Here is a 9,978-nt window from a genome sequence, read left to right on the forward strand (position 1 = left end):
CCTACCAATCAGTTCCCTCTTGACCTCTATTCCTTTCCAGCTTAGTACGGGCCATGTGTTCTATCATCCAAACTATTCTTTCACCAGCAACTTTAGCTGTGCTATCCTTATCCTTCTGCAAAATGTATAAGTAGACTTGGACTTACCCAGCTCTGCAAAATCTGGGATCAGGATTGATGCTACAGTTCATGTTGAGCCCTGTTAGAGAAAACCACACAACTGTATAGGCTGTTGCCATGATATTATCATGGGATTCTGGCTCAGCTGAGCCTCTGTGTTATCAAATCATCCATACTTGTTCTCTTGTTTATAACGAGCCCAAAGTCTTACCTCTCCCTTCAGGCTCCCCTTTCAACCCCTCCCTCTCACTCTTACCTCTCACTCTCAGTAAATGACATTGTTTTACTGCTGCATCAAGAAAAGCAGGTCCATCAAGGTTATCCCCCTTTCTTCCCATTTCCAGTTTCAAATGTGTTTATAACTAGTAGAGTTGATTAAGTCTTAGATTCTATCTCATGAGGCACTAGCAGTGTGGTGTCCCAGAATATTTCGAGGACAGGGATTTTCTGATTGTCCCATAGATGTCCTCTCACGGACAATCGCTGACTTTGAGCAGTGCTGGATCATGATGCACCCAGGGTAGGTTAGCCTTAAAGTGCATCCAGAGATAACTAGATGGTTATTTCCTATAACCTAGAAGTCAGCTGAGGAACTCTGACCTTCCTGGCTCCTCCGGGAAAGTGCTGAATGGTTTTGCCCCACGTGGGTGCAAAGCTCAGCTCCTTTCAAGCTCCAGAGCCCCTGCTTGCTTTTGCGAGTTCACTGGTGATTTGGGGGTTCAAGTGGGAATTCCATCTTGTGACCTGCAGCCTTTCTAATCTCCCAGTTCTCCCCTTTCCCTGCTTCTCTCCCTTCTTTGTCTTCCCCTAATCCTGTTCCGTCTATTTGCTAAGAGCTTTACACATTCCCCTTCTTGTTCAATGCAGCTTAATAATGGTCATTAAAAAATCTGAGTGTGCTTGGAACTTTCCCTTCATCCTCAAAGGCTTTTCAGAGTTTTTTTTTTTTTTCTGTTCTCTTTCTAAGAGTAATTCTGGAAATAACATTTTCTCTCTCTCACTTTCTAAGACATCTCCTTCAGAGCTGTTTCTTAAACATGACAACTGTAGTGGTGTTATAGCCAATATTGTGAGTGGTTTATTCTGGCCATGATTGTTCCATTTCTGCAAGAAGTTCATTTTTTACTTCTTAAGGAGGATGCTGTGGCAGGAAAGCATGCATCCAGATAATCTAATGACTAAATTACAGACGGTGGAAGCTGCAGCATAAAGTTTTGCTTTACATAATTTGGAGTTTGATTTGTCGAAACACAGTCTATTCTGATTCTTGTGGTTATATTACAGTAAAATCATTTAAAGTCCCTGGGGTCTGTATCTTCGTTAGTTTGTATGAAACCAAGAATAACTGGGAACCAAGCGTCAAAATTAATTTGGAGCATTTAGTTCTATCTTTAAAAAATTCACCTGAATTAATATCATAAGTAGTAGTAATAGTCATGTGTACAATAGTTACGGTTGAACTGTGTCTCCCCCCAAATTCAGATACTGCAATTCTTACCCCCCAGTTAAGACTCAGAATGTGGCCTTATTTGGAGATAGGGTCTTTTTTAAGTTAAAATGAGGTTATTTTATGGTGGGCCCTAATCCAATAGGATCGGTGTCCTTATAATTAGGGGAAATTTGGAGATAGACTTGCATACAGGAAGAACACCATGTGATCATGAAGACCATGTGATCATGAAGACCTTGGCCATCTGCCAGCCAAGGAGAGAGGCCTGGAACAGATCCTTCCCTCACAGCCCTCAGAAAGAACCAACCCTGCCTACACCTTGATCTCAGACTTCAAGCCTCCAGAACTGTGAGGCAACAGATTTCTATTGTTTAAGCCACCTAGTTTTTGGTACTTTGTTATGACAGCCCTAACAAACTAACAGAGGATGGCTGTTAGGTTCCTACGCAGAATGTTCGATGGCTTAATCTAGCTCTGTAGTTTGAGAGGGGAGAAAAAAACAAAGTTTTAAAACTATTTCCACCAAAAATGAAGGGTATGTAATTTGGGGGAGAAGGATGGAAACATTTTGGTAAATTCAGTAACTTATCCTAGGATTTTCTTATTTGGCAGAGAATCTCTCTTTTTTTTAAAGAGTTTTAAAAGAGATATAATAGCAGAACTGCTTAGCTTTGGTTGAAAGGGCATGTGTGTGTATGGGGGGGAGCTGGTTGGTTGTGATTCCCCCCCTGCCCCCCCCCACTCCATTCTCCCCATTAAGCAGTCTGGAACCCTGGGCCTTTTAAGAAACAGTGGGACTACGCTTGGCTACTACTTTGAATTGACCCAGAAGGAACCCTACCTGAGGGGTTAATTAGACTCTTTGCATGGGTTAGGATTTGCTGCCATTAAAACAAGTTATATTGTCCTATAGGCAAAATATTATTTCTGGGAAAGCGATTCATTATATATGCTATAATGGGGGAGGGGTTACCAGATCCTAGTTGGGGAAGCTTTTAGGGTCTTTGAAACATGGGGTGAATATCATGGGGAGAAATAACCGATCATTGTGAACTTGTCTTTCTTTGATTCCTTTTTCTTGAAGTTATGCCAGGAGCAAGTATATCCCCAAATCTTCATTCATTATTGGCCCTATTGGTTAAGCCTTGTGCTTTTCAGTGAGCTCTGTAGTATTGCATTAAAAACTGCTTATAAAAGGATTTACATTGGGCTTCCCTGGTGGCGCAGTGGTTGAGAGTCCGCCTGCCGATGCAGAGGACGCGGGTTCGTGCCCCGGTCCGGGAGGATCCCACGTGCCGCGTAGCGGTTGGGCCCGTGAGCCATGGCCGCTGAGCCTGCGCGTCCGGAGCCTGTGCTCCGCAACGGGAGAGGCCACAGCGGTGAGAGGCCCGCGTACCGCGGGAAAAAAAAAAAAAAGGGTTTACATTTAATGAATTTCTCTGCAGCTTTCTCTGAGCTCTTTATTCTATCCAGTCTAGTCTTGAACTTCCTCCTTCAATTATCACTGCTCTCAGATTTTCCACCTTCTCCTCTCTGGTGCCTTATTCCCTGTCGTTACTCAAAGTGTTCAAGCTTTACCAAGTTTACCAAACCCCAAAACACCTTCCCTGCAGCTCATCTCAGCTCCCTGAATTTTAAGTCATTCCTTCATCTCCCTCTTCTTACCCCCAAGCAGGGTATTTCGGGGCAGATGACATCGGGGCCTGGATCAGCATCTGCCATGAAAAGTGTGTTGTTTCTGATCTTTCTATGCTTCATCAGCTCACTGACCTCAGCTTTCCCTTGAAACCATCTTGAAATCCTTTGCCAGGGCCTGTAAGTCTTGGAAGGTCAAATCTGTAGGAGACCTGCTGCCTTTGCATTGAACTCAAAACATGTTCTAAACTGCATCCAAGAGAAGTGTATATCTTACTTTAGTAAAGAGCCTCTTCTATTTGTTTAAACTGTTTCTGTTTATTCTCCTTAGCATTGTTCATTTTTTTTAAGGCTGAATAGTATTCCATTGTACATATCATATATATCATATGTCATAAGTATAACATATCATATGATACATACGTATATTTTACTTTTTTACAATTTTACTTCTTCTTTTTAATTTAAATGCGTTTTATTCCTTTTTCTTACTTAATTTTTCTGGCTAGGACTTCCAGTACAATGATGAAGTAGTGAGGGTGAGCATCCTTGCCTTTTTCCTGATCTAAGGGAAAAACTTTTCAATTTTTCACCATTGAGTATAATGTTTGCTGTGGGCTTCTCATATATGCCCTTTATTATTGAAGTTGAAGTACATTCCTTCTATACTTAGTTTTGTTGAGAGTTTTATCATATTAATTTTTAAAAAGTCAAAATCTCTTTTTTATTTAGCTTAGCACATTTATACTCTTAAATGCCTCATCTTATGGTTTTATGGGTTTTTTTTTCTGCGGTACGCGGGCCTCTCACTGTTGCGGCCTCTCCCGTTGCGGAGCGCAGGCTCCGGACGCGCAGGCCCAGCGGCCGTGGCTCACGGGCCCAGCCGCTCCGCGGCACGTGGGATCCTCCCGGACCGGGGCACGAACCCGCGTCCCCTGCATCGGCAGGCGGACGCGCAACCACTGCGCCACCAGGGAAGTCCGGTTTTATGTATTTTTAATGTTTGAATTTCTTTTTAAAATTCTTTCAGTATTCTCTATATAATTATTATTTTTCACTTGTCCTATTTTTTACCCCCTCTTTTCTTGGTGCTCTGGTTTTTTTTGTCATTTATCTTCCTTTAATTTTATATCTTTGATATTTTTTCTTTTGCTCTTTTCCCCTGATTCTTATTTTTTTACCCATTTATATTTTTAGCAGTGTAATATTTCTTTCTCTTTTTATTTTGAGGTTTTGATTTGATCTCTTTTATAGATTTTAATTTTAGCAATTCTTTGCATTGTAATCTTACAAATCCTTTCACATTATTTGTCTATTTCTTATTTTCCTATTATAGTACTTTAATTTCTTTTGTTATTATTTTTAAAAAATTACAGACACATAAGCATTTTGTTGGAGACAAAAATTCTAAGAAATTTTTCTTAGTAATCAGAGTTTGGATGTTATTCTTCTGACTGTCCCTAATAGTGGCTCCTTTGCCTTTGTAGAATATCTCCCCATTTCCCTTCAGTGTTGATACTCCAGGAAAAATAATATTATCATTGATACCTGCAGAATTGCATATGATAAATTTATTATCCAAAGGCAGTAATGATCCTCCTTATGGAAGAGGCTCATTTTACATTAAAATTAGTAAGTTTTTCTTTCCTTGAATCTCATATTGACCAATTGTTTATGAAGGAGCTGGATAGTCTCATAGAACTCTACTGCTCTATGCTCTGATTAGACCATATATGGAATCATAAATCTGGTCTGGGACATATACTTTAAATAGAATGGTGATGCGACTTAAAAAGCATGCTGCATGAGGAATAGTTGAGGGAATTGTTTAGTTTAATTATAACAGGAACTTAAAGGAGATGTGCCTGCTCTTGGCAGATAGCCCTGGGCTGCCATGGAAGAGGGGGTTGCTAACTAGGGCAGAACTAGATGCAGTGGGTGAAATTTACAGGGAGCCAGCTTTGACTGTGTTTGTGGAAGAAAAACAATTTAAATATGGAAACTGTTCAACCACACACCATACTGCTTCAGAATGGATCATGATAGGCTAATTCGAGAGGGAAGTTTGAAGGTCCTGTGACTCTTTGGCCTTATGTTCATTTTTAACCTCTGGCCTTAAATTAGATTTTAAATGATCTGATTAGCTTATTTCAAACATGGTATTCAAATTTGAAATAGGTTTCTTCATCTGATTTTTTTTTTGGCTGCGTTGGGTCTTCCTTGCTGCCTGTGGGTTTTCTCTAGTTGCGGCAAGCGGGGGCTACTCTTCGTTGCAGTGTGCAGGCTACTCCTTGCGGTGGCTTCTCTGTTCGGAGCACGGGCCCTAGAGTGTGTGGGCTTCGGTAGTTGCAGCATGCGGGCTCAGTAGTTGTGGCTCGTGGGCTGTAGAACACAGGCTCGGTAGTTGTGGCACATGGGCTTTGTTGCTCGCGGCATGTGGGATCTTCCTGGACCGGGGCTCGAAACTGTGTCCCCTGCATTGGCAGGTGGATTCTTAACCACTGTGCCACCAGGGAAGTCCCTCCTCATCTAATTTTATTTCTTTTGTTAGTGAGGAGGAAATCTTTCTTCTCAGCATCATCACTGGCTCTGTGCCACCAAGGTGGTGGTCGTTGTCCTGATATCCAGTAGGAGGCATTGAATTTAAGTTCAGGTCATACTAGGCAAAAGATACTAGCATTGGATTGGAATAATTTTAGACCTAATGTTTAGCTATCTGGAGATTTATTTTGTCTCAGTTTTCTTTAAAAGGGAAGTAACATATGATAAAACGCATGATTTTAAATGTTTAGTGTGATGAATTTTGACAATTATATACACCTGTGTAGCCACTTCCTGGAAATTCCTTCACATCCCTTTTTAATTGATTTCTTCCCCATCCTCACTCCCATAGATCAACCATTTTCTGACTTTCGTAGCTGTAGTTTTGCCTCTTCTAGGGCTTCATATAAATGGATCATAAAACCTTTACCATTTGTGTCTGGCTTTCTTGACTCACCATAACGTTTTGGAGGTTCATCATTCGTGTTAATACAGGATCAATAGTTTGTTCCTTTTTATTGTATTTCATTGACCATTTGCTCCTCTGGAGATTTTGTTTTTTGAAACCTGGAGGAACAATGTTGAACATTTCCAAAAGACTTTGCATTCTGTAGGTAAGCTTCCTCCTGACCTCATTACTTAATTTTGTCATATTTTTTACTTCATTTTGCCTATTTTTATTGAAAGAAACAATTAAGATAATTGTTATGTAATCTAGAATGCTAATACAGTCTCTAGCTTATGGAAAGTCTTCAATGAATGTGAGCTCTAGTGACAGCAATCAGCAGTTTACCTAATTTTGCCCCAAATACTTTTTAGTCCTAAACTTTAATGGTGTAGTAAATATGTTAGTAAAATAAGTCTCAGAAAAGTTTAATAAAATCTGTTGTGAATTGCACAGGAATTGAAATCTCTTCATCAAATCCATGAATAAGCTTTAAATATACAAAGTTATGTTCTCTTTGAAATAAAGTGGGGAACTATATTGGTTACCACTTTATTTATAATTGCTAAACAATGGAACGAACCTACTGTGCAATAAGAGAATTTATAAAAATTATTTTTATCAGCTTTATTGAGCATGGTTGACATACAATAACTGTGAATATTTAGTTCTGTGAATAACTGTGAAATTTGATACATTTTTACATATGTTTGCAACATGAAACCATCACCACAACCAAGATTATGAACATATCCATCATCTACAAAAGTTTCCTTGTGCCCCTTTAAAATTTTTCTCTCTTGCCCTATCTTTCTCCTACCCTCAGTAACCACTGCTTAGCTTTCTGTCAGTACATATTGATTTGCCTTTGATAGAGTTTTCGTAAGAGGTTGTTAAAATAAGTTACGGTGCATTTATATTCCGTTAAAATAATGCTTTTGAAGAATATTTAATTATAGGGGAAGTACTCATAAACTAGGTGATAAAATGATATAAAATTATAAATATAGAATCATCTTAAATTTACCTTTAACATGAATAGAAAAAGGATGAAGGAAACATTAAAATGAGATGGTTATTTCTGGGTGGGTGGGATTACAGGTGATTTTATTTAACTTATACTATTTGTGTACTATTTGTCTACTTTCTGAATTTAGTATAATCAGAATACATTATTTTACAATGAGAATAAAGTCAAAGAAATCTATGAACAAGGTGATCTGAGTCTCCAGTGAACTCTATAATGCATTTCTGCTTGGCTGAGTGAGCTTTTACTTAGGGATTTTAACTGTAAATAGTTGGAATTGTGTTCTCTATGCTAAAGGAAAAATTCTGGTAAAGAGCATTTTCTTTTTCCTGGAAGTATTGGAGTGCCTTGCATATTAATATTATTTCTCTGAGTAATCATGTTAATAACTATGGTATGTAAAATAATTCCTACAGTATCTGACTGCTTATCCTCCTGGAAGTGAACTGAAAGCATTAAGTGAGCTCTCTTGGTAATGAAGGTCACGAATCAAAAGAAAGAATATATGAAAAAAGGATTAGAACAAAAAGAGCTAAAGCCATAACTCTACATCCCTGTTATAATGAATCCTATAATTTGACAAATGTAAGCAGGTAAAAAATGGCACTTAATAAATTAATTATGAGCTGTTGTTTCTGATTGTCAGTTGGGAATAAAAACTTTTTTCCTGAAATCCTGAAAGATTCAGCAAAAAAAAAAGCACATATAAATTAAAATAAGTTGTTAGACATGAGCAAATTATCATTTTTTAATAAATAATGTTTGTAGTAAAGAGTAATTTTTCCTCTTTAATTTTCCATAGGGCTTATAGCATGTGTAACATAAATAAAAATTGTAAAGTTTGTATATTTATTTTTACTTCTCAATTTAAGAAACTAGTAATTACCTATCAAGTGTTAGTAGGCTTCTGCTCAGTGCTATGAAAATTACAAAAATGAGCAACTAGTATCCCTGGTCACAAGACACATAAAATTTAGTGCATTCTTTTGGGTGTTGTACTTAGGCTTTAAGCCAAGTATCTATTTTGAGCTTGAAGAAAATGAGTATTTACAAGTCTTATTTTCATCCATTAGTGTACCAGAAGGAAGTGAAAGTGACAGCATAGATCAATACAGTTATCAATTTCTATTAAAATTTAGTGTTTAGGTCATTAAAAAAGACTGTATTCTATTAAAAAAATGAAAATCACAACACATTTTTTTTCTCACTTATTTTTAGTAGTGTTATTATTTACTACTTTTGGGTAAGTCATTCTCCTGGAAAACACTTTTTCCAAAGGAGTAATAATTTATTATTTTGCATTCAAATTCCAGATTAGTATAGGTAAAACAAGACTGAATCTGGGATCAGGTCAGGAACTCCTAAGGCAGTTATTTCAGTCCTCAACCAAAGTGTAAACCAATATTACACACAATGTGATACACACAAGGAAATGGCTGATACTTTGCACAATCGGAAGGGTATGTATTGTACTTCCCCTTACCTGTGGCAGTAAAGTGTGTGAATCATGACTATGGGCAATTCTGATGCAAATGACCATGTCTTATCCTAGGATTGTTCTGGAAGTTTATAAATGTGGCAAAGATATATGTCAGAAACAAAGGCATATCATGAAAGTACAGTTAATGCAATTAAGCATTTTATCCTTCCTTTGTGCTTCTGGTCTGGTTTTCTTCACAAACCCTCCCACTTATTAAACTGAACTCATTTTGAAGGATGCATTAGAAAATCAAGAAACAGGAATACGATATTTCAGTAATGTCTTTAAAAGAAGATATTTCAGAGTAAAAGTGCTGATGCTCTCTGAGAGCTTAATTGTATTTAAAAATAAATGAAAATCTGATGACTTACATCTTTCACCTCCCCCAAACCTTTCTCTAATGTAAATCCTATTTCATATAAAACTCCTGAAGCAGAACTTGACATCTTTTAAAATCATTCACTATCATCACATAATGTAGTCTGCAAATGTTTTTCACTTCATTTGAAATGTCTGTATGGATGAACACAGATCCTATTGATAGCAACGATTGAATGCTTCACTCTCATTGCATAATGGAGCTAATATCACTATGAAATAAGATAATGAGCTTTCAGAATGTACAGAGCTCCCCCAAACTTTTCACAGGTCAAAACAAAAACTTGGAGTAAAAATAGTGATACATCAATGTTCCTTAACTGTTTTATCTTACGCAGATGATCCTATATGTATATGTTAACAGATCAGGGTAGTTTCAAGAATAACCTTAAATACTCGGATGTGGTTTACTGCCAAGTGACTAGAGTTGAATTCCTAAATTATTTAAGTTGAAGAGGTATATAAAAAAATACTTAGTAGGATTTAAGAACTACTGGAGGTCGTTTTTCACTTTCAAAATGAGTACAATTTACTGAAAAAATAATGAAGACTGCTTTGCATTGAAAATGAGTTGTTTTCCCTTTCTAGACACACTCTGCACAAACTATTTAATGCAGTTTACTCCTGATTGTTTGCAAGGTTCTTACCCAGTTTGTAGATTATTCAGATCCTCTATTTCTCTTCTTTTTATGTCTGCTTTCTACCTTCTGTTCATATTAGTGTTTACACCATCCTAATGGGGTTGGGTGATAGAGGCGAAATGCCCAAAGAAAGAGAAGTTAGGTGAGTCAGTGTTTTTCTTCTTTTTTTTTTAAACATCTTTATTGGAGTATAATTGCTTTACAATGGTGTGTTAGTTTCTGCTTTATAACAAAGTGAATCAGCTATACATATACATATATC

General features: G+C 37.4%; 1 protein-coding gene across 1 annotated transcript in view; it reads left to right on the top strand.

Moving 5' to 3' along the window:
* HS6ST3 (heparan sulfate 6-O-sulfotransferase 3) overlaps window positions 1-9,978 on the top strand; it is a 676,187-nt gene that overhangs the window by 35,013 nt on the left and 631,196 nt on the right. The window lies entirely within an intron of this gene.

This window comes from Physeter macrocephalus, chromosome 13 (assembly GCF_002837175.3).
Source record: "Physeter macrocephalus isolate SW-GA chromosome 13, ASM283717v5, whole genome shotgun sequence".
In the NCBI taxonomy this organism is placed as follows: Eukaryota; Metazoa; Chordata; class Mammalia; order Artiodactyla; family Physeteridae; genus Physeter; species Physeter macrocephalus.